This window comes from Saimiri boliviensis, chromosome 13 (assembly GCF_048565385.1).
Source record: "Saimiri boliviensis isolate mSaiBol1 chromosome 13, mSaiBol1.pri, whole genome shotgun sequence".
Classification (NCBI taxonomy): domain Eukaryota; kingdom Metazoa; phylum Chordata; class Mammalia; order Primates; family Cebidae; genus Saimiri; species Saimiri boliviensis.
The window spans coordinates 57,397,506-57,419,369 of record NC_133461.1 but is presented as its reverse complement, the minus strand read 5'-3'; the positions used below and the strand labels follow the sequence as shown (position 1 = coordinate 57,419,369).

Sequence of the window (21,864 nt, the reverse complement as noted above, 5' to 3'; positions counted from 1 at the left end):
ATCTCTACAAAAAAATACAAAAATTAGCCAGGCATGGTAGCAGGTGCCTGTAATCCTGGCTACTCAGGAGGCTGAGGCAGAAGAATTGCTTAAACCCAGGAGGCAGAGGTTGCAGTGAGACAAGATCCCACCATTGCACTCCAGCCTGGGCAACAGAGTGAGACTCCATCTCAAAAAAGAAAGAAAGAAAGGAAGAAAGAAGAAGAAAGAAAGAAAGAAAGAGAGAAAGAGAGAAAGAGAAAGAGAGAAAGAGAGAAAGAAAGAAAGAAAGAAAGAAAGAAAGAAAAAGAAAGAAAGAGAGAGAGAGAAAGAGAGAAAGAAAAAGAAAGAAAGAAAGAAAGAAAGAAAAGAAAAGAAAGAAAGAAAGATTGATTCCAGAAATGAACAATTCGTAAGTTTCCTGTGCTGTTCTGATAACTGTGATGGAATCCTTGCTGTCCTGTTTCATCCTGCTTGGGGCTGGTTGTGAATCATCCCTGTGTCCAGCGCCTCCATGCCATCTACACCACCTGCCCATGAGTCACTTAGTAGCTGGCCCAGTTATCAGAATCAGATCAACCGTCATGGTATTGAAGTATGTGTGCTCACGTAAGTTTTATTTGACTTAATGATGGCCTCAGAGCACAAGGGTAGGGATGCTGGCATATTGTTATAATTGTTCTATTTATCATTAGTTATTGTTGTTGATCTGTGCCTCATTTATAAATTAACCTTTATCATAGGGATGTGTGTGTATATGTGTATATAAAAGAGAAAACACTGTCTATAGGGTTTGGTACTATTAGCGATTTCGGGCATCCACTGGGGATCTCAGAATGTATTCTTCACAGATAAGGAGTGACTACTGTATTATTATATGGAAGTTAATCATAATACTAGCAACAGAATTAAAATAAAAACTTTTAAAAATATAGTGAAGCTGCCGGGCGCGGTGGCTCAAGCCTGTAATCCCAGCACTTTGGGAGGCCGAGGCGGGTGGATCACGAGGTCAAGAGATCGAGACCATCCCAGTCAACATGGTGAAACCCCGTCTCTACTAAAAATACAAAAAAATTAGCTGGGCATGGTGGCGTGTGCCTGTAATCCCAGCTACTCAGGAGGCTGAGGCAGGAGAATTGCCTGAACCCAGGAGGCGGAGGTTGCGGTGAGCCGAGATCGCGCCATTGCACTCCAGCCTGGGTAACAAGAGCGAAACTCCGTCTCAAAAAAAAAATAAATAAATAAATAAAAATAAAAAAATAAAATAAATAAAAATATAGTGAAGCTGGTAATAATGTGCCTAACATCCTACAGCACCTCCATATTGTCAACAAAAAGAGTCAAACTCTGTAAAATATTTGAAGAGATTTATTCTGAGCCAAATATGAGTGACCATGGCCCATGACACAACCCTCAGGAAGTCCTAAGAACATGTACCCAAGGTGGTTGGGACGCAGCTTGGTTTTATGCATTTTAGAGAAGCACAAGACATCAATCAAATATATTCAAGAAATACATTGGTTTGGTCCGGAAAGGCGGATCAACTCAAAGCCGGAGCTTCCAGGCTATAGGTGAATTTAAATATTTTCTGGTTGACAGTTGGTTGGCTTTGTCTAAAGACCTGGGATTGATAGAAGAGGAATGTTCAGATTAAGATAAAGATTGTGGAGACCAAAATCCTTTTGAGTCTTATAATGGCTGCCCTTAGAGACAATAAGATGACTGATGTTTCCTGTTCAGATTTTAGGTGATCTCTTTAGGACTGGGAAGGTCTGAAAGAAAAAGATCCAGCGAAGTTCATAGAGATTCTTTACAGATGCAAATTTTCCCCCATGAAGAACCTGCCATATTTTGCAGGGCCATTTCAAAATATGGCAAAGAAACTTGTTTTGGGGTAAAATATTTTGCTTTTCTTTTTTGTCTCATAATGTTAACGCCAGAGTCAAGTTGTAAAGTAAATCTGGCTGGGTGTGGTGGCTCACACCTGTAATCCCAGCACTTTGGGAGGTCAAGGCAGGTGGATCACCTGAGATCAGTTCAAGACCAGCCTGACTAACATAGTGAAACCCCATCTCCACTAAAAATACAAAAATTAGCCAGGTGTGGTGATACGCACCTGTAATCCCAGCTACTCAGGAGGCTGAGGCACAAGAATCGGTGGAAACCAGGAGGCAGAGGTTTCAGTGAGCCATGCTCACTGCAAAGAAAGAGAAAATTATGATATATAGGGTTAAATAAAACCTATCTGATGAGAATTTTTATGATTTTTAAGGCATGACCCTCCAGACCCCTTAGATAGGAATTTGGGCAAGATTTAAAAATCAGAGTTTAGTCCTTAATATTTAAAATAACTTTTTAAAAACCAGCCTCTTAGTATATCAGGATTGAAAAGGAAAAGGTTAACGATGTAACATGCTTGTACTGAAGGCTAAATACTAGAGCGTATTATCTCCAGACCACCACTAGATATAGGGAAGATGATTTCATTTCGAAGCGGAGCCGGCCAGGTGTGGTAGCTCACGCCTATAATCCCAGCACTTTGGGAGGCTGAGGCAGGCGGATCATGAGGTCAGGAGTTCGAGACCAGCCTGACCAACATGATGAAACCTGGTCTCTACTAAAAACACAAAAATTAGCCCGGTGTAGTGGCACATGCCTGTAATCCCAGCTACTCGGGAGATTGAGGCAGAAGAATCGCTTGAGCTAGGGAGGTGGAGGTTGCAGTGAGCCAAGATCATGCCATTGAACTCCGGCCTGGTGACAGAATGAGACATTATCTCAGAAAAAATTATATATATATACACCGCTTGCAGACAAGCCCAGCCAACCCTCATTGGACCTTCTGTGAGAAATAAGCTTCATATTTTTAAGCCACTGAGATTTGAAGGCTTGTCTGTTACCATCACATAGCTATGCCTATATTGATTGCTACAGTGAGTAGCCTAAAGGTGACAATGTGGTAATCATTATTAGCTTCCTGCTCCTTAGAAGAGTCCGGTTCTGTGGGACCACTTTTTAAAACTCCAAAGTAGCCGTCACTAAATGCTAAGAAACACTAGATGGCACAATTGAGTTGTGGACATTTTCGGTCAATATTGGAAATGAAGCAAGGTATGGAGTCTAAAATTACACAACGCAACAGAAAAATGGGTAGTAGGCCGGGCGCGGTGGCTCACTCCTGTAATCCCAGCACTTTAGGAGGCTGAAGCGGGCGGATCACGAGGTCAAGAGATGGAGACCATCGGGCCAACATGGTGATACCCCGTCTCTACTAAAAATACTAAAATTAGCTGGGTGTGGTGGCGCATGCCTGTAGTCCCCTACTCGGGAGGTTGAAGCAAGAGAATCGCTTGAACCCGGGAGGCGGAGGCTGCAGTGAGCCAAGATCGCGCCACTGCACTCCAGCCTGGCAACAGAGTGAGACTCCATCTCAAAAAAGAAAAAAAAAAAAGCCGGATGTGGTGGTTCAAGCCTGTAATATAATCCCAGCACTTTGAAAGGTGAGGCAGGAGGATCACTTGAGCCCAGGAGTTCGAGACCAGCCTGGCCAACATGGCAAAACCCTCTTTCTACTAAAAACACAAAAATTAGCCAGGCATGGTGGCGGGCGCCTATAGTCCCAAGTACTCTGGAGGCTGAGGTGGGAGGATCATTTGAGCCTTCGGAGTTCCAGGCTGCAGTGAGCTGTGATTGTGGCACTGCACTTCAGCCTGGGTGACAGAACCAGATGATCCTGTCTTTAAAAAAAAACAACAACCTGGACACAGTGGCTCACGTCTGTAATCCCAGCAGTCTGGCAGGCCAAGGCAAGCAAATCACCTGAGGTCAGGAGTTCAAGACCAGCTCAGCCAACATGTCAAAACTCTGTCTCCACTAAAAATGCAAAAATTAGCTGGGTGTGGTGGCGAATGCCTGTAATCCCAGCTACTCGGGAGGCTGAGACAGGAGGATGGCTTGAACAAGGGAGGCGGAGGTTGTGGTGAGCTGAGAAAGGGTCATTGCACTCCAGCCTGAGCAAGAAGAGCAAACTCCATCTCAAAAAAAAAAAAAAAAAGAAAGAAAGAAAAGAAAATTGGGCAATGAAAATCATAAGCTTTAAAGCCGGGCGAGGTGGCTCAAGCCTGTAATCCCAGCACTTTGGGAGGCTGAGGCGGGTAGATCACAAGGTCAAAAGATCGAGACCATCCTGGTCAACATGGTGAAACCCCGTCTCTACTAAAGATACAAAAAAAAATTAGCTGGGCATGGTGGCACGTGCCTGTAATCCCAGCTACTCAGGAGGCTGAGGCAGGAGAATTGCTTGGACCCAGGAGGCGGAGGTTGCGGTGAGCCAAGATTGCGCCATTGCACTCCAGCCTGGGTAACAAGAGCGAAACTCCATCTCAAAAAAAAAAAAAAAAAAAAACAGAAAATCATAAGCTTTAAAAACAATTGCTTTCTTTGTAAATATGTTGGTTACTTTTTGCCTTTTGAGATAATTGAATTAAAGTAGACTTTATGCTTTAAATTTAATACAAAACCAATATTGTATTCCAAAAATACATAAAGCATATATACATTTACAAATACGAATACTTACATCGAAAAACTAGTGGGGTGTGCTCAGTGTTAAGAGAAGAGTCAGTTTCCATCTGAATTTTTCTCTCTTTAGATATTCCTGTCTTCTGGCAATGACAGTTTGACCGTGGAATTCACACTCATTCTAACCTGGCCAGTTGAGAAAGTTGAAGTTTCTAAGATTCTATTATTGTAAGAGGTGACCAGATGTTCCCAACATCAAGCTATACAGGATGCTCTCCACCCACTCCAAATGTCATGCTGAGTTCTCAACAGACTTCCCTTTCCCGTTTCCTTTTTCCCCTCTCTCTGATTTTTTTCTTCAAAGTCTATTCAAAGGCTGCTGCCAAAATCATCTTCCTCTATTGTTGTTCTGATGACATCATTCCCTTCCCCGGCTCCCCTTGTCTCTGGTTTCATGGCCACAGTTTGCCTTCATTTCCTTGGACTGCCACTGTGCCTGCCTCTACCTCCTTTCCCCCTTATTCCCTGCTGCTTCTCACCAACTGTGACTCAGGATTGTCACTGCTGATGTCCTAGTGCTGAGGGATCATCTTCTAACAAAGAAGAGTATTCCCAATCCACTACACAGGCTTTCTCAGGTCTCTTCTAAACTATTTTTATTTATTTTTTATTTTTTATTTTTATTTTTGCGACCGAGTCTCGCTCTTGTTGCCCAGGCTGGAGTGCAATGGCATGGTCTCAGCTCACTGCAACCTCCGCCTCCTGGGTTCAAGCGATTCTCCTGCCTCAGCCTCCCGAGTAGCTGGGATAACAGGCATGCACCACCACGCCTGGCTAATTTTGTATTTTTAGTTGAGACAGGGTTTCTCCATGTTGGTCAGGCTGGTGTCGAACTCCCGACCTCAGGTGATCCTCCCAACTCGGACTCCCAAAGTGCTGGGATTACTGGCATGAGCAACTGCGCCCGGCTAAACTTATTTTCTTTATGTATTTATTGTTCATGAATATACTAAGCACCTTCTGCATGTGTTCTAGTTACCAGAAGAGAAAGAAAAGAAGAAAAGACATAATCTTTTTTTCTCTTTTTGCGAGCTGCTCTGGCCAGCTTTTAAAAAAAAAAAAAAAAAAAAAAAAGACATAATCTTTAAGCTCGAAATTGCCAGAAAGCCATTGAGGTTGGAGGTTTTGGAAATCAACTGGAACTTACTCTTCCTTAGAAGCTGAAGGAATGAAATAGCGGAAGAAAATTATACAATGATACAAAATAACTACACCATTCCGAATGGTAGGTTTGGCATAATTCTAATTATTTCATCACCTTGAAACAAGGTCTTGCTCTGTCACCCAGGCTGGAGTGCAATGGTGCAATCACAGCTCACTGCAGCTTCAACCTCCTGGGTTCAAGCGAGCCTCTCACCTCAGCCTCCCAAGTACCTGGGACTATAGGCGCATGCCACCACATTCTACTAAAATTTTTTTTTCTGGTCCAAGCTAGTCTCAAACTCTTGAGCTCAAGCAATCCGCCTGCCTCGGCCTCCCAAAGTGCTACGAGTACAGGCTTGAGCTACCTCATTTGGCCTCTAGCTCAGTAATTAATCTGATACCTGGTGACTGGCATATTGGTTTGCATTTCTCATTTCTCAGTTTCCTCACCTGTAAAATGGGGATAGTGACATAGACCTATTCATCCTTTAAGACTGTAATAAGGATCAAATGTGATAATATAGTAAAATAATTTGGGGCCCAGCCGGGTGACTCACGCCTGTAATCACAGCACTTCGGGAGGCCAAGGTAGGCAGATCACCTGAGAACAGGAGTTCGAGACCAGCTTGGCCAACATCATGAAACCCTGTCTCTACTAAAAATATAAAATTAGCCAGGGTGGTGGCACATGCCTGTAAACCCCAACTACTCAGGAGTCTGAGGCAGGAGAATTGCTTGAACCCGGGACAGGGAGGTTGCAGTGAGATCAGGCAACTATCCTCCAGCCTGGGCAACAAAGTGAAACAGAAAGGAAAGAAAGAGAGAGAGAGAGAGAAAGGAAGGAAAGAAAGGAAGAAAGAAAGAGAGAAAAAAAGAAAAGAAAGAAAAAGAAAGAAAGAAAGAGAAAGAAAGAAAGGGAAAGGAAGGAAGGAAGGAAGGAAGGAAGGAATTTCTCCTGCCTGATTACCTTCAATGTGAGACACTGGCTTTTTCCTGACTTCATTGGCTTCCTGGTTCTCAGGCCTTCAAACTCTGCAACTCTGCCTGGACCTTACACCACCCCCTCTCCTTGGTCTATAACTGACAGATGCTGGGACTTCTCAGCTGCCATAATCATGTGAATCAATTCCTTCTCATAAATGTCTCTCTATGTATATATACATCCTATTGGTTCGGTTACTCTATGAAAGGTAAGATTCACGCAAGAAAACTTCCAAAAAGCAAAGGAGAATGAAGAAATAAGGATTCTCTAACATTTCATCATTCATGTCTGAACAGAGTAAAAACAAATGGTTGATTACAGTCATAATCAAATCACCTACCAGTTGTTTGACCTTGAGAAATTCACTTAATCTATCTGAGATTCGTTAATTCATTCATTCAACAAATACTTACAGACTCCCTTTTCTGTACCAGGCACTGAAGGTATCAAGGTCGATAAGATAAAAGTCTCCACCCTTCAAGGAGTTTAGTAGAGTGCGACCTAGAGGCATTTGATAGAAAGATTAGTGTTCAAAGTGTAAGAGTTGTAAATGTTGAATCATCTAGGGCCCTTATCTCCTACTCTACTCCCACGAAAATCCTCTACTTTTGGCATAATGGAGCACTCTATTTCATGCACATTTACTCAAACCGAAACTCTGCCTCTGCCCTCATCTCCCCTTTCTGTAATGCCTTTCCAGAGCTCTCTTGATTATCCCACTGCCTCTTCAAAACTCTTGTCAGTTTCCTCCGCCTATTAAGATCTTCCCTACTCTAAATTCCCAAAGATTTTATTTTCCGTACTCCTCATTAGCATTTATCAAATAGAAGCTACTGTTCATGCTTTTTTTTTTTTTTTTTTTTTTTTTTTTTTGAGACGGAGTTTCGCTCTTGTTACCCAGGCTGGAGTGCGCGATCTCAGCTCACCACAACCTCCGCCTCCTGGGCTCAGGCAATTCTCCTGCCTCAGCCTCCTGAGTAGCTGGGATTACAGGCACGTGCCACCATACCCAGCTAATTTTTTGCACTTTTAGTAGAGACGGGGTTTCACCATGTTGACCAGGATGGTCTCGATCTCTCGACCTCGTGATCCACCCGCCTCGGCCTTCCAAAGTGCTGGGATTACAGGCTTGAGCCACCGCGCCTGGCCTGTTCATGTTTGCATATAATATTCTAGTGTTAAGCTTCTTAAAAAGGATATGTTCTTATATTTCATTGTTTCATCCAGTAGAGTAAGCATGTCTTGAGTAACAATAATGATTTTCTGTTGCTGACTCAGTATGAGAAACTGGGAAGTCACTTTGTTGCAATGTCCTGAGTTTTCACAAGCTACACGATGAGGAAAATGCTTGATAACAGGAATATTATGTAAAATATTTTTTTCTTCCAAGAAGAATAAAAAGAACAAATGAGTTACAAAGAAAAAATACTTTGTTTAGAAAAAAAGAAAATAATTTGTTTATAATGTTATTATTGACAATAAGGAAATTAATCAACATCTATTACTGAGATTAAAAATCGTCTGTTCATGACAAATATCCAGAAACACTCCTTTACATAAGGACTCTAATCCATAATCAAAAATCAAATTTCAACTTTTGGAAAAAGCATAAGACATATACTATATGCACTTGAATTTTGTTTTTTGTTTTTTGAGACAGAGTCTTACTCTGTCACCCAGGCTGAAGTGCAATGGTGTGATTTCAGCTCACAGCAACCTCTGCCTCCTGGGTTCAAGCAATTCTCCTGGGTTCAAGCCTTTCAAGTAGCTGGGATTACAGGCACCTGCCACCATGCCTGGAAAATTTTTGTAAATTTTTAGTAGAGATGGGGTTTCAACATGTTGGTCAGGCTGGTTTCAAACTCCTGACCTCAGGTGATCTGCCCACCTCAGCCTCCCCAAAGTGCTGGGATTACAGGTGTGAGCCACCTTGCCTGGCTGCAATTGAAATTTATGGATACATGGTTAAGGAAGCAAGTTTTGTAAGAAAAACTGCAGGGCTGGGAACACCTTTTTAATCTGGAGGCAATGGAGAAAAGTGATTATGAATCAGATTCCTTGTAACTGAACAAACTTGGACATATTAAAATTAGCATTGCTAAGCATCACTTTCCTCATCTTAAAAATTCATAAATTAAAATTTTATTCTGCTTTTAGCTGGCATAAATTGAATTTTTTTTTTTTTTTTTTTTTTAAAGATGGAGTTTCACCATGATGCCCGAGCTGGTCATGAACTCCTGACCTCAGGTGATCCACCCACTCGGCCTCCCAAAGTGCTAGGATTACAGGCATGAGCCACCGCGCCCAGCCATAAATTGAAAATTGTATTTCTGACAAATGGGATGTTTCTGACTCCAGGGGATTTTAATTTCATTACTAACTAAATTTATAGGATTTTTGTGAGGGATTAATAAGTTATGATTATGTAAAATACTAGTAATTTGCCTGGCTTTTAGTAATTGTGGGGGAAAAAAAGTATCTACCTTAGAAAATAAATGCAGGCCAGGAGAGGTGGTTCACTCCTGTAATCCCAGCACTTTGGGAGGCCAAGGCAGATGGATCACGAGGTCACGAGTTCAAAACCAGCCTGGCCAAGACGGCGAAACCCCATCTTTACTAAAAATACAAAAAAAATTAGCTGGGCATGGTGGCAGGCACCTGTAATTTCAACTACTTGGGAGGCTGAGGCAGGAGAATCACTTGAAGTGGGGCACAGAGGTTGCAGTGAGCCACGATTGTGCCACTGCACTTCAGCCTCGGCGAGAGAGTGAGACTCTGTCTCAAAAAGAAAAAGAAAACAAAATAAAAGACCAGAAAGCTTGCATTTGGTTAGGCACACTAAATTCTTCACAGTGGTTCTGCATTATTTCTACTTGGCTAAAATCTCTGTTAAATGTGCTCTTCCTATGCCTTGAAGGAACTTCTGATCTGATTTTTCCAAAGTAGATTTTATAGGCTGAAAGTTCATCTCTTATTTTGCATTTTATACAAGTGTTTTTTCTCTGCATAACTTACATTTTCTTGTGGGAATCATTATCTCAACCATTGTCCAAGAATAAGATTATAGTAAAAACACAACCCCCCCCACCACACACACACACACACACACACACACACACACACACAACTAAGTCAGGGGTCTTCATTCCTCTGTAAATTCCATGATCAATTTGCAAAATTCTATATAAATAGCTACATGGTTCTTGGCCCATTAGGCATTAGCAGCTGGACTTAAATTTAACAACTTATAGTGTAGTATTAAACAGGAAATAATGAGAAACATTTGCATGTGACTAATATTCAAGATTTGAGCTGAACTGAAAGGAACAAAATTCTCTGCAGTTTGACTAAATTTTCTAAATGTTTTTATTTATTTATTTAAGAGACAGGGTCTCACTCTGTCACCCAGGCTCTGGCTGGAGTGCAGTTGTGCAATCATAGCTCACCGCAACTCCTGAACTCAAGGGATTTTCCTGCATCAGCCTCCCAAGTAGCTATGACTACAGGCATGCACTGCCTGCCTGGCTTTTTTTTCCCCCCCCATTTTTTGTAGAGACAGGGTCTTGCTATGTTGCCCAGGCTGATTTCAGACTCCTGACCTCAAGCAATCCTCCAGCCTCAGCCTCCCACAGTACTGGGATAATAGGCATGAGCCACCACGCCTGGTTTCAAATGTTCTATAATAGTAACACATAGATGCCATAGCAGATGAAAGCCAAAGAATGGAAATGTCTGGGTAAACATAATACATCTATATAAATTGTAACAATAGAAAACATATGAAATACATGTATACATGTACACAGTGTATGGAGGTGCATTTGGGTTAAGGGAGCAATACTTCAGATCCATATAGTAGGAAAACCCACCAGGATTGGCTCACAGAGACTGAAGCTTAATTTAAACTGGCTCTCTTAACACTAAATTATTTGAAGTGAGTTTCAGTGTACTCACATCGCACTAAAAACAAAAATAAAACAGTCCAGGTGTGGTGTTAATCCCAGCACTTTGGGAGGCCAAGACAGGCAGATCACGAAGTCAGGAGATCAAGACCAGCCTGACCAACACGGTGAAATTCTGTCTCTACAAAAAATACAAAAATTCGCCAGGTGTGGTGATGCACACCTGTGATCTCAGCTACTCAGGAGGCTGAGGCAGGAGAATCACTTGAACCAAGGAGGCAGAGGCTGCAGTGAACCAAGACTGCACCACTGGACTCCAGCCTGTGCGACAGAGCGAGACTCCATCTCAAAAACTGCAATGCAAGTGGCATGATCTCGGCTCACTGCAACCACTGTCTCCCAGATTTAAGTAATTGATTCTTCCATCTCAGCCTCCCAAGTAGCTGAGATTACAGGCACCTGCAATCATGCCCAGCTAATTTTTGTATTTTAGTAGAGATGGGGTTTCACCATGTTGGCCAGGCTGGTCTCAAACTCCTAACCTCAGGTGATCCACCTGCCTTGACCTCCCAAAGTACTGGGATTACAGGCATGAGCCACCGTGCCCAGCCTACTTAATTTTTCTTAAGGGAAGCTTATTTAAAACAGAGTGTCCTTTTCTGTTGTTTTTGAAAGTGATAATTTCTGCTACTCAGCCAAAACCTTGAGTCTACAGAGGGCACTGGCAAGAGGACTGATGGACAAATGTGATTTGATGACCATGCCTCCTCCATTTCCTTTGCTTTCTCCAGTATGGTTTCTTTCATATCAATGAAACTTTTTTTTTTTTTTTTTGAGAGGTAGTCTCTGTCTCCCAGGCTGGAGTGCAGTGGCACGATCTTGGTTCACTGCAACCCCCACCTCCCAGGTTCAAGCAGTTCTCCTGCCTCAGCCTCCCAAGTAGCAGGATTACAGGCGCATGCCACCATGCCCAGCTAATTTTTGTATTTTTAGTAGAGACAGGGTTTTACCATATTTGCCAGACTGATCGGAAACTCCTGACCTCACGTGATCTGCCGTCCTCAGCCTCCCAAAAGTGCTGGGATTACAGGTGTGAGCCACCACGTCTGGCCTCAGTGAAACTTTTCCTATTTTTTGGACAACCTTCACAACCAAATATAGATTTGGGAAAATAAAATTGGGAAATTTGCTTAAGATTACACAGCTACAAAAGGGCATACAATTTTGGGACTAATTTTTTTAAATTGAGATAAAATTTACATATAGTAAATTAAACTATTTGGCCTTGATTTCCAGCTCCACCACTTCTAACTTGTACAATTCTGTTCCTTAATTATTAATTTATCTTTCCTTCATTTTCCTTGTCTATAAAATGAAAGAACCATAACAATTGTTCTGCTTCATAGTGTATGGTGAGGACTGAGTTAACATGTAAAAAGTTCAGAACGGTGACCTAATACAATCCCTTCACTTTACAGTGGAAAAAACTGAAGTTTTTGAGAAAATGAAAATTTTCCTTGCTTAAGATTACATAGCTATAAAAGGGCATAAAATTCTGGTAGCAGAAATTTTTTTTATATTGTGATATAATTTACATACAGTAAAATTCACCATTCAAAGTGATTTTTAGTATATTCACAAAGCTGTGCAAGCATCAACAGTATATCATTCCAGAATATTTTCATCACCCCAAGAAGAAATCCTGTACCCACTAGCAGTGGAACCAGAACTTATATTTCACTTCTAGTCCAAAGATTCTTTGCATTGTCATAGTCATATATAGGGAGATTCAAATTGATTAGGTAAGTAAAGTTTTATTTAGTATTTAATATCTAAATAATCAAATTTATCAAACACTTGCTAAGACTTTGAATGGTTCTGTGCCATTAACTATCTCAAACTTTTATATGAGTTTCTGTATTCTTTGGGGTTTTTTAACTGTTGTTTTTCCAATATATGCCAGATTCTTGAGGATACATGGCAAACACTTAGGAATGGCTTCTACATACTCTAAACAGACTCAGGAAACGCTTTGTTCTTTGGATGCACAGCACACCATCTCAAAGGAAATGAGACTAGTAATTTTCACCGAGAATACATGAGACATTAGATAAATGCTTAAAGAAGTTGTTTATTCTGGAGGATTTTATTAGATGGAGGATTACTTTCTGTTTCAAAGTTTTCAAATAGAATCCATGACTGGACAATATGTCCTTAAAAGGTTTAAGGAGAACCTAAATATTTTCCTGAGTTGGAGTTCATATAAATTTTTTTTTTTTTTTTTTTTTTGAGACGGAGTTTTGCTCTTGTTACCTAGGCTGGAGTGCAATGGCGCGATCTCGGCTCACCGCAACCTCCACCTCCTGGGTTCAGGCAATTCTCCTGCCTCAGCCTCCAGAGTAGCTGGGATTACAGGCACACGCTACCATGCCCAGCCAATTTTTTGTATTTTTAGTAGAGACAGGGTTTCACCGTGTTGACCAGGATGGTCTCAATCTCTTGACCTCGTGATCCACCCGCCTCGGCCTCCCAAAGTGCTGGGATTACAGGCTTGTGCCACCACTCTCGGCTGGAGTTCATATAAATTTTAAAAGTCACTCATTATAACACAAAACAAATTTTCCAGTCTCTGGTTTTCAAAACATCTATTTCTTGATCTCCTGCATTGCTTCTATTTTAAACTTGGAATTAATTTTACATAAAATAAACATGAGTGCCAATTTTCTATTTTATGCCAAAATTACTAGGTCTCCAAAAGAAAAATCTCTACATTAGTCATGTTTAGATAATCTAAATAGCACCCTTTAAACTGTGAGAATCATTGTATACATTTTGAATCTTCAGTGCATAGTTGTTCAATCTTTAGTAAATGTGTTTTCAAGCATTCAGAACATATACACATGCAAACTGAACGGAACTCAGGGCTCAAATAATTTGAAATGATTGTAGATTAGTCCACTTCAAAGAAATGAAAATGATAATAATGGTAATGAAGCTAGAAGATAATTTTTTTTTTTTTTTTTTTTTTTTTGAGACAGTTTTCACTCTGTCTCCCAGGCTAGAGTTCAGTGGTGTCATCTTGGCTCACTGTAACCTCTGCCCCCCCGGGTTCAAGCAATTCTCCTGCCTCAGTCTTCCAAGTAGCTGGAATTACAGGCGCCTACCACCACACCCAGCTAATTTTTGTGGTTTTAGTGGAGACAAGGTTTCACCATGTTTCCTGGGCTAACCTCAAACTCCTGACCTCAAGTGATCCACTCACCTCAGTCTTCCAAAGTGTTGGGATTACAGGTGTGAGCCACTGAGAAATTTTTATATTTTTACTAGGGATGGCCTTTCACTATGTTTCCCAAGCTGGTCTTGAATTCCTGGGCTCAAGACATCCACACGCCTTGGCCTTCCAAATTGCCAGGATTACAGGCGTGAGCCACTGCGCCCGGCAATGGCTAGTTACTTTAATCAAAACAAATTTAAAATCAAATTAGATATAAACTGTAAAAGCAGATTTTATTAGTCTCTAATGAAAACTTTCAAAAGACCTCTATGTGTTTTTTTTCCTGAGACAGAATTTTGCTCTGTGAGGCAGGATGTTGAAATGATTATCCTGCCTCAGCCTCCTAAGTAGCTGGGGATTACAGGTGTGTGCCACCATGCCCGGCTAATTTTTGTATTTTTAGTGAAGATGGGGTTTCACCATCTTCGCCAGGTTGGTCTCGAACTCCTGACCTCATGATGTGCCCACCTCAGCTTCCCAAAGTGCTGGGATTACAGGTACAAGATACTGCGCTCGGCCAGACACTTGTGTATTTTAGGATAAAGTTTGGTAGAATATTAATTCCCTTATCTCTGAAAATAAATTATTTAATAAAGTATTGGAAAATCTATTAATGTTCATACTCCTTAGATTTCGGTACAATATGTCCTGGTATTTATCTCTAAGTTAATAAAGTTACAAGATCTCTCTTAATATAGGCCAAAATACACAGAATTTATCAGGAGACACCTGTTTTATGAATGAATGAATGAATGAATAGGCTGATTTTTAAAATATTAAACCATCTTACCTAGTGTTGGGCTATTATTAACTGTTACTGACTCTTATCACTGAGTTACCATGGAAGGCTTAACTACAGTTACACAGGAAGAGCAGATTAAAATATAAACCTTATTATCGATATAACTTCGACATTTTGTATTTGGTAAGGTAATTATGCTACACGTATATAGTCATTTCCCATATTTGGTTCTTTGTTGGAAGACCATGATTTTAGAGTAGTGTCAATGGAAGTTTGACTTGATAGATGCAAATAACTAACTCTCCAGAAAGTTATATTTAATACACACTATTTTTCTTCTGGAGTCAATTCATCCTTTTTAGGCTAGTCTCTCATACATCTGTTTGTGCCAAGCCTTTCTTAGGGAATGTATGATTGTAATATAAAGAAGGATTTCCCATGAATTTGTACACTCTCACATTTTTTAGCTGTATCTTCCTAATTTTAAAGGAAATTTACCCATTTTTACAATTCCAGAATTTAGAGGAATGCTATTTTACATGGTCATTGAAATAACATTTTAAAATAATTTCTTTTCTGTAATCACAGTGACTTTGGGTAGAATAGGTTTTGAAGCATCTCCTCTTATTAGTTGCCTGTTGCTTAACCCCTCTAAGCCTGAGGGATCCAATCAGTAAACGGTGATACTACCAACCTCCAAGGTTATTGTGTGGATTCAATGAATGATGTAGGTAAAGCACCTGGCACATGGTAAAGGCTCAGTAAAAGACAGCCATTGCTACTGCTGTTGTTTACCAATCCTAGTGTCTGCACTGATTAATTCATTCATTCACATGACCTAAAACACCTTTCATCAAAGCACGGGTCTTACACTAAACATTTGTTGCATATGTGCTTTCCTCAGAAAAAAAGAAAAATTAGCTATTTCAAGTAATCAAAAGCCCTGTTTATATACAAGTCAAAGAAGAGTGAATATAGTTTGTTAAAGGATTAAATGTTTTATTGTTTTGTTTTGTTTTTTGAGACAGTCTCACTGTCGCCCAGGCTGGAGTGCAGGGGCGCAATCTTTGCTCACTGCAACCTCCACCTCCCAAGTTCAAGTTCAAGGCTCCTGCCTCAGCCTCTTGAGTAACTGGGATTACAGGTGTTCACCACTATGCCGAGCTATTTTTTGTATTTTAGTAGAGATGGGGTTTCACCATGTTGGCCAGGTTGGTCTCGAACTGCTGACCTCAAGTGATCTACCCGACTCAGCCTCCCAAAGTGCTGGGATTACAGGCATGAATCACCATTCCCAGTCTGTTTTATTGTTTACATCATATAGAAAGATCTGTAGTTAGAATTTAAAATTTGTTCAATGTGAAAAATAATGATCTATACAGCCAAAAATGCATAAAGAATATTTAGCTTTAGAAAGGAGATTAAAACAAGTTTTTCAAAAGCATGGATTTATTCTAAACACATTAAAAAAAAAAAGAAAAAAGAAAACCCCAGCCATAGTGTTACCTTGCAAAACACCTAGTAATAAAAATTTCCTTAATTTATACTATCCTCTTATGTTTCATGATCTGATGTCCATTAACTTTATTTATTTATTTATTTATTTATTTTTATTCACCTGGGTGGAGGTGGGCTAAGCCTGAAAAGGGCATTAGCCTTAATTAACTTTAAAGATAAGAGCCTGTTTTATAGTTTCTTTTCTAAACATGCAATGCAGGTAAACAGTCTACTTTAACTTCTTGCCTTCAAGCAAAGTTATGTTCTTCTTTTCATAACCCATTTGGAAAGATTGCCAGGAAGTGGCAACCTGGTAACAATTTTAGTGGTGTCTAAACTCAATGTCAGACACTGTCATGACTACATATCAGCTATGTAGATACCAGAAAAGCACAGGCCAAATACTTGGTAATGACTACAGGAACTGCAAATATAGATCTATGGAGGAAATTACAGGCCAATGGGGCGGAGACATGAAGTGGTTTTCAACATATTCTAACTCTAATTTTGCAGTGGCCATTGCCTAAATTGTGTTGAGAAGGACTCTAGGGGTGGTGTTAATACTCCTGGGAGACAGTATATGCTATGCCATAGTCTAAAAGCCATGACTGCCATGGGCAAGCAGGAGGGACAAACCTGTCAGCTCTCTTCTAGGTTTGGGGTCTTAGATGTGGCACAAATCACAAGTCTCAGTGTTGGGGCCTCACAATCTCTTATCTCCTGCCTCTGGCTGTGCCTGCTTCATCTTCTGTGAAAACTGGATCCCCCATCCCACTCCCACCTCCTCTCTGATCACGTGGTAGGAGTTGCTGCCCTCACAGCTCCTGAGTCTATTGTTGGCTGTACAAGTAAGTAGCAAAGACTAAGTAATGGTTTTCATAGGCAAAGAACAAAAATGGTCTCTCTTTAAGCAGAAAGGAAATTTATTGGAGGAAGGTAAGAATCAACAGGAAGATTAGAGGAGCAGCTCAAGCAGGAAGCAAGGAAGGCGAGACAAAGTCCAGGTTCTACCACGGGGATGGTATGCTCACGACGCAGGCATCACCAGCACTGGAATCCTCTACCCCTGGACACTTACCTTCTCCCACTTGGCTCAACTCCACCATGGCCACCATGAATAATCACCAAGTCACTTTTGTGTTACTCCTCAAAATTCAAACTTTCAGCCTGGAGCCTGGGATTAGCAGTACTCAGATCATAGACCTACATGCCACCTATTGAAGAATTAATTCTCAGAGAAGAGGAACTTTATTTAGTTAAACAGGCACCCTAAAGAGGTGTCCACTACATGCTGTATTCTACTTGGCAGAGGGCACGTGAGAGGATGTAAGGTTCTCATCCAGTGTAGAAACTGCTGTCACTGGCCGAGGACAGTGGCTCATGCCTGTAATCCCAGCACTTTGGGAGGCTGAGGCGGGTGGATCATGAGATCAGGAATTCAAGACCAGCCTGGCCAAGATGGCAAAACCCTGTCTCTACTAAAAATACAAAAATTAGCCGGGCGTGGTGGCAGGCACCTATAATCCCAGTTACTCGGAAGGCTGAGGAAGAATTGCTTGAACCTGGGGGGCACAGGTTGCAGTGAGCTAAGAATGTGCCACTGCACATCAGCCTGGATGACAGAGTGAGACTCCGTCTCCAAAACAAAAAACAACAACAAAAAAAGAAACTGCTGTAGCTAAACAGAGTGAGAAACCAAGGTGAGCCTATGAAAGTCTAAAACTGTGGGTAAATCTACCTAGGAATAAGCAGAGTGGTATCAGAAGCTAGATCGGAAACCAGGGACTTTGGTAGATACAAGAGGCCTGCATCAAACTGCAGAACTAGAAAGAATTGAAATCAGAAATAAAACAAGAGATATCCCCAAAGTAGATTCCAGCAGCAAAGAGTATACTGCCAGAAAATAGTTCTAGAGTGGAGAAGGCATAATGGGCACATGGTGAAATTCTAAGACTGTAAACCAGGTATTGAAGAAGTTAAAAGCTAGAGAGAGCAACAAAAGGGAGCAAGAAGATGGAGGTAGACTTGCTGAAGTTCATGTAAGATTGCCATGTTTCACATTTATTAATTGCGAGACATATTTGATTGACATCTATGCCTTGTATCTATTCATTGTCCTAATATATTCATTTCTTTACCTCACTTAGACAGTCCTTGCCCAGTTGGGGGAAATAAAACTGTAAAACAGGAACCTCAGTCCTTGAGGCAATGAAGAAAGACATCGGGAGCATTGAGAACATGATAGGTTGGTGCATTTCTCCACTGAGCTTGCTACAATGGGCCTAACACTCAAGGAGAAATACTTTTCCTTTTTCCTGATCTTCTAAATTTTTGCTTAGAGGGGTCCTCATATTCTTCCTAACTGGGCATATGAGCAGTCTTGGCCAGGTGGAAAAGGCAAGACTAAGGTGGTACAGATAACATCAGGCGCTGAATGGGTATGAGGAGGTGGTGAGGGGGATGGTTGTTAGAGAAAAGGCAATACACCTTGTGGGCTGCAGCCTTTTTTACTGTTACCAGGAAGAGAAAATCATTATCATAGCCTCAGTGACGGAAGCAGCAGCAGCAGCATATCACTGATAGCATGTAGGAGAGGTTTATCCTGAACAAAACATTTCCTGGTAGAATCACAGGTTCCAAGGTGGTATTAAGTGAGCCCTAGTTCAACTTTCAATCTTTCAAACTTCCAGCCAAATAATTTTAAGCATTAATAAACATACATAAATGAAAACATTTTACTTTTATAGGGACCTAACATATCTTATAAATTTTGTTTGTTTAAAGCTTTCCCCTAGCTTTTTCCTCCAGCAGACTTTTCCAGGGGTTTCCAGACTTAAGTTCCTTATCACTCCATAACACACATATACATACCACACCTCTATGCTGTGCAGGAGGAAAAAGTAGGGGCAAGCTTATTTGTCTATTTCAGGATAAACAGATTAAAAGCAATTTTTGTTATACCAAACTCAGTGAGACTTTCCAGATTTTCTCTTCCTCATTAAAAAATTTAAAAAAAAAATTCCTGGAAACAAGTGAGCCACTAAATATAAAACTGAAAACTTTCCAGGTTATTTACAGACTGAAGTTTGGCATTGGATGATGAATACACTGAAAAAGAAATCAGGAAAGGAGGTAATTAAAAAACCAAAGTAAGGGCAAAGAAAAGCACTCAGTAAGTCAATGTAATCTATAACTTGTAGTTGACAGTCTAACATACTCTCCCAACTTTAAAACTCCATGTAGAACATATTCCAAGCCACCTTACCCCTTAAACTGGGGCAAACTACTATTTTACTTTATTTTATTATTATTTTTTAATGTACTTTACTAAACAGAGAGGCGGTCTCCCATGTTGCCCAAGCTGGTCTCCAACTCCTGGACTCAAGTGATTGTCTTGGACTCCCAGAATGCTGGGATTACAAGTGTGAGACACCGTGCCCAGCCTATTTTAGAGTTGATTTTTGGAGACTGAGTATTTAGAAAGATGAAAACATCTCTATTTTATTTAGTGAAGTAAGGCAACAGCTCAAGGAATTTTCTAATAAAAGCTGAATATAAACCTACATAAAATTTCAATGCCTGAGACAGTGGCAAATGAAGTGTGTGTGTGTGTGTGTGTGTGTGAAGTATTTTTTAGACAGTTTTGCTCCTATTGCCCAGGCTGGAGTGCAATGGCCTGACCTGGGCTCACTGAAACTTCGGCCTCCTGGGTTCAAGCGATTCTCCTGCCTCAGCCTCCCAAGTAGCTGGGATTACAGGCATGTGCCGCCATGTGTGGCTAATTTTGTATTTTTGGTAGAGAAGGGGTTTCTCCATGTTGGTCAGGCTGGCCTCGAACTCCCATCCTCTGGTGATCTGCCTGCCTCAGCCTCCCAAAGTGCTGGAATTACAGTTGTGAGCCACAGGCCTGGCCCAAATGAAGCTTTAGGAGCTAAAGAAAATACAGCAGGCTGGGCACGGTGGCTCACTACCATAATCCCAGCGCAGGGGGATCACGAGGTCAGGAGTTCGAGACTAGCCTGACCAACATGGTGAAACACTGTCTCTGCTAAGCATACCAAAATTAGGCGGGGCACGGTGGCTCACACCTGTAATCCCAGCACTTAGGGAGGCTGAGGCAGGAGATCACGAGGTCAAGAGACCAAGACCAAACTGGCCAACATGGTGAAACCCCGTCTCTACTAAAAATACGAAAATTAGCTGGGCATGGTGGCTCATGCCTGTACTCCCAGCTACCTGTGAAGCTGAGGCAAGAGAATCGCCTGAACCAGTGAGGCAGAAATTGCAGTGAGCCGAGATTGCGAGATTGTGCCACTGCACTCCAGCCTGGGTGTCAGAGTGAGTCTCAATCTCAAAAAAAAAAAAAAAAAAAAAAAAAAAAAAGAAAGAAAGAAAAGAAAAAAAGAAAATACGGCATCGTTCCACATTATGTGTATCTTTTTGTTTCTCTGAATGCCTATGCCTACCTTTCGTTCATTTAGTGAGCTGAAGAAAAGTTTTCAAACCCTTGTACGCATTTCCTTAAGTTCCTAGAATACCGGAACACTGACACATAAGATTGCACTATTTCTTATCTGTTGAAGATGATTCTGAATTTCACTAAAAACCGCAAAGGAAACCAATAGTCACACAATAATTCTGATAACCCCACCAAAGAGGAAATACAGAGAGGAAGTTACTCGAAAAGTCTGACAAGGCAGAATTGACTGCAGCAGAAGAGCCTCAAGGCTCCACGAGGACCTGAGGACCTTGATTAACCCTCCCTCATCTTTACGCCCCCACCCCATCCTTCCGGGTCCTCCCCCTTCTTCCGCAACTGGCTACAAGGCTCAAAGGAAGGTGCATGGATTCAGATGGATACGATTCCATCCAGCTGTGGCTCCTCCAGTTTCGGGGTCGCTGTTTCCACGACTGTCGAGCAGGATACCCATACTTGTCTCACTTCCCTCACTAGTCTACCGCCAGCAACATATAGAAATATGCTGTCCCAACATAAGCCAAAGGCACCATTACTGGGATAGTCGCCAAACACAACTCAGCTTTGGTTACCCTCCCGGCAAGGCTGGTTCGACCTACAGTCAACAGGAAGCTCCTGGGGGCAGGGACAGGATCCCAGCCTCGGAAGGAGGCCAGACGTGAACGTTTTCTGGACAGCGATCATGATGGTGATGAGGGTGTGAGTAACGCCCCCGGCTCACGCGGCTGGGCTGAGATTTTACTACTAACGACAAAGAGTGCGGAAGCTTAGTGCACAGAAGCAAACAGTCAACCAAATCAAGTCAACCCCGTCCTTCCCCACAAAAACAAGCCCCAAAGCCCTGGGTCCTACGCAGAGCCGGGCCAAGGAAAAGAGAAAGGCAGAGGGGCGGAATTGGGGCGCCCCATTCAATCCCCGTGGCACCCGAGCGTCGGTGGGTTCCCGGGTGGGCAGGGGCGCCGCGAGCCTGCTCTCCCGGCGGGGAAGCGCCTCCTCCTCCTCACGCCCCCTCAGTCTGCACCGCCCGGGGAATCCGCCCCGGACCCCGCCGCCATGTTGGGTCGGGAAAAAGGACACGGACTGGCCGCCTAACCTGACCACAGCAAAGCGGCCTGGAGTCCGTGGAGGGGACGCGAGGGGGGCGTCGGCGCCGAAAAGCCGGGGGTTCCGGAGCCGGGCGGGCGAGGCCCGAGTTCCGGTGAACCGGCAGCGGCGCGCGCAGGTAGCCGCAGCCCCCGCCCCGCGCCCGCCCCCGTGAGGAGTGAGGGGGCGGGGCCGGGAGGGGAG

The 21,864-nt window shown here is 42.1% G+C and overlaps 1 long non-coding RNA gene across 4 annotated transcripts; it reads right to left on the bottom strand.

Annotated features, from left to right (window-relative positions):
- Positions 1-1,283: 1,283 nt before the first annotated feature.
- LOC104650846 (uncharacterized) lies at positions 1,284-21,834 on the bottom strand. Of its 4 annotated transcripts, none has more exons than XR_012513164.1 (5): positions 21,671-21,834; positions 7,099-21,321; positions 4,559-4,686; positions 2,096-2,176; positions 1,284-1,751 (listed from the first exon to the last, which is right to left on the bottom strand). It is a non-coding gene; the product is annotated as an uncharacterized LOC104650846 (long non-coding RNA). The 4 variants fall into 4 exon arrangements; XR_005577821.2 differs by having other exon boundaries at positions 1,316-1,751; positions 7,099-7,186; XR_012513163.1 differs by having other exon boundaries at positions 1,306-1,751; positions 7,099-21,834.
- Between the last annotated feature and the right edge of the window lie 30 nt (positions 21,835-21,864).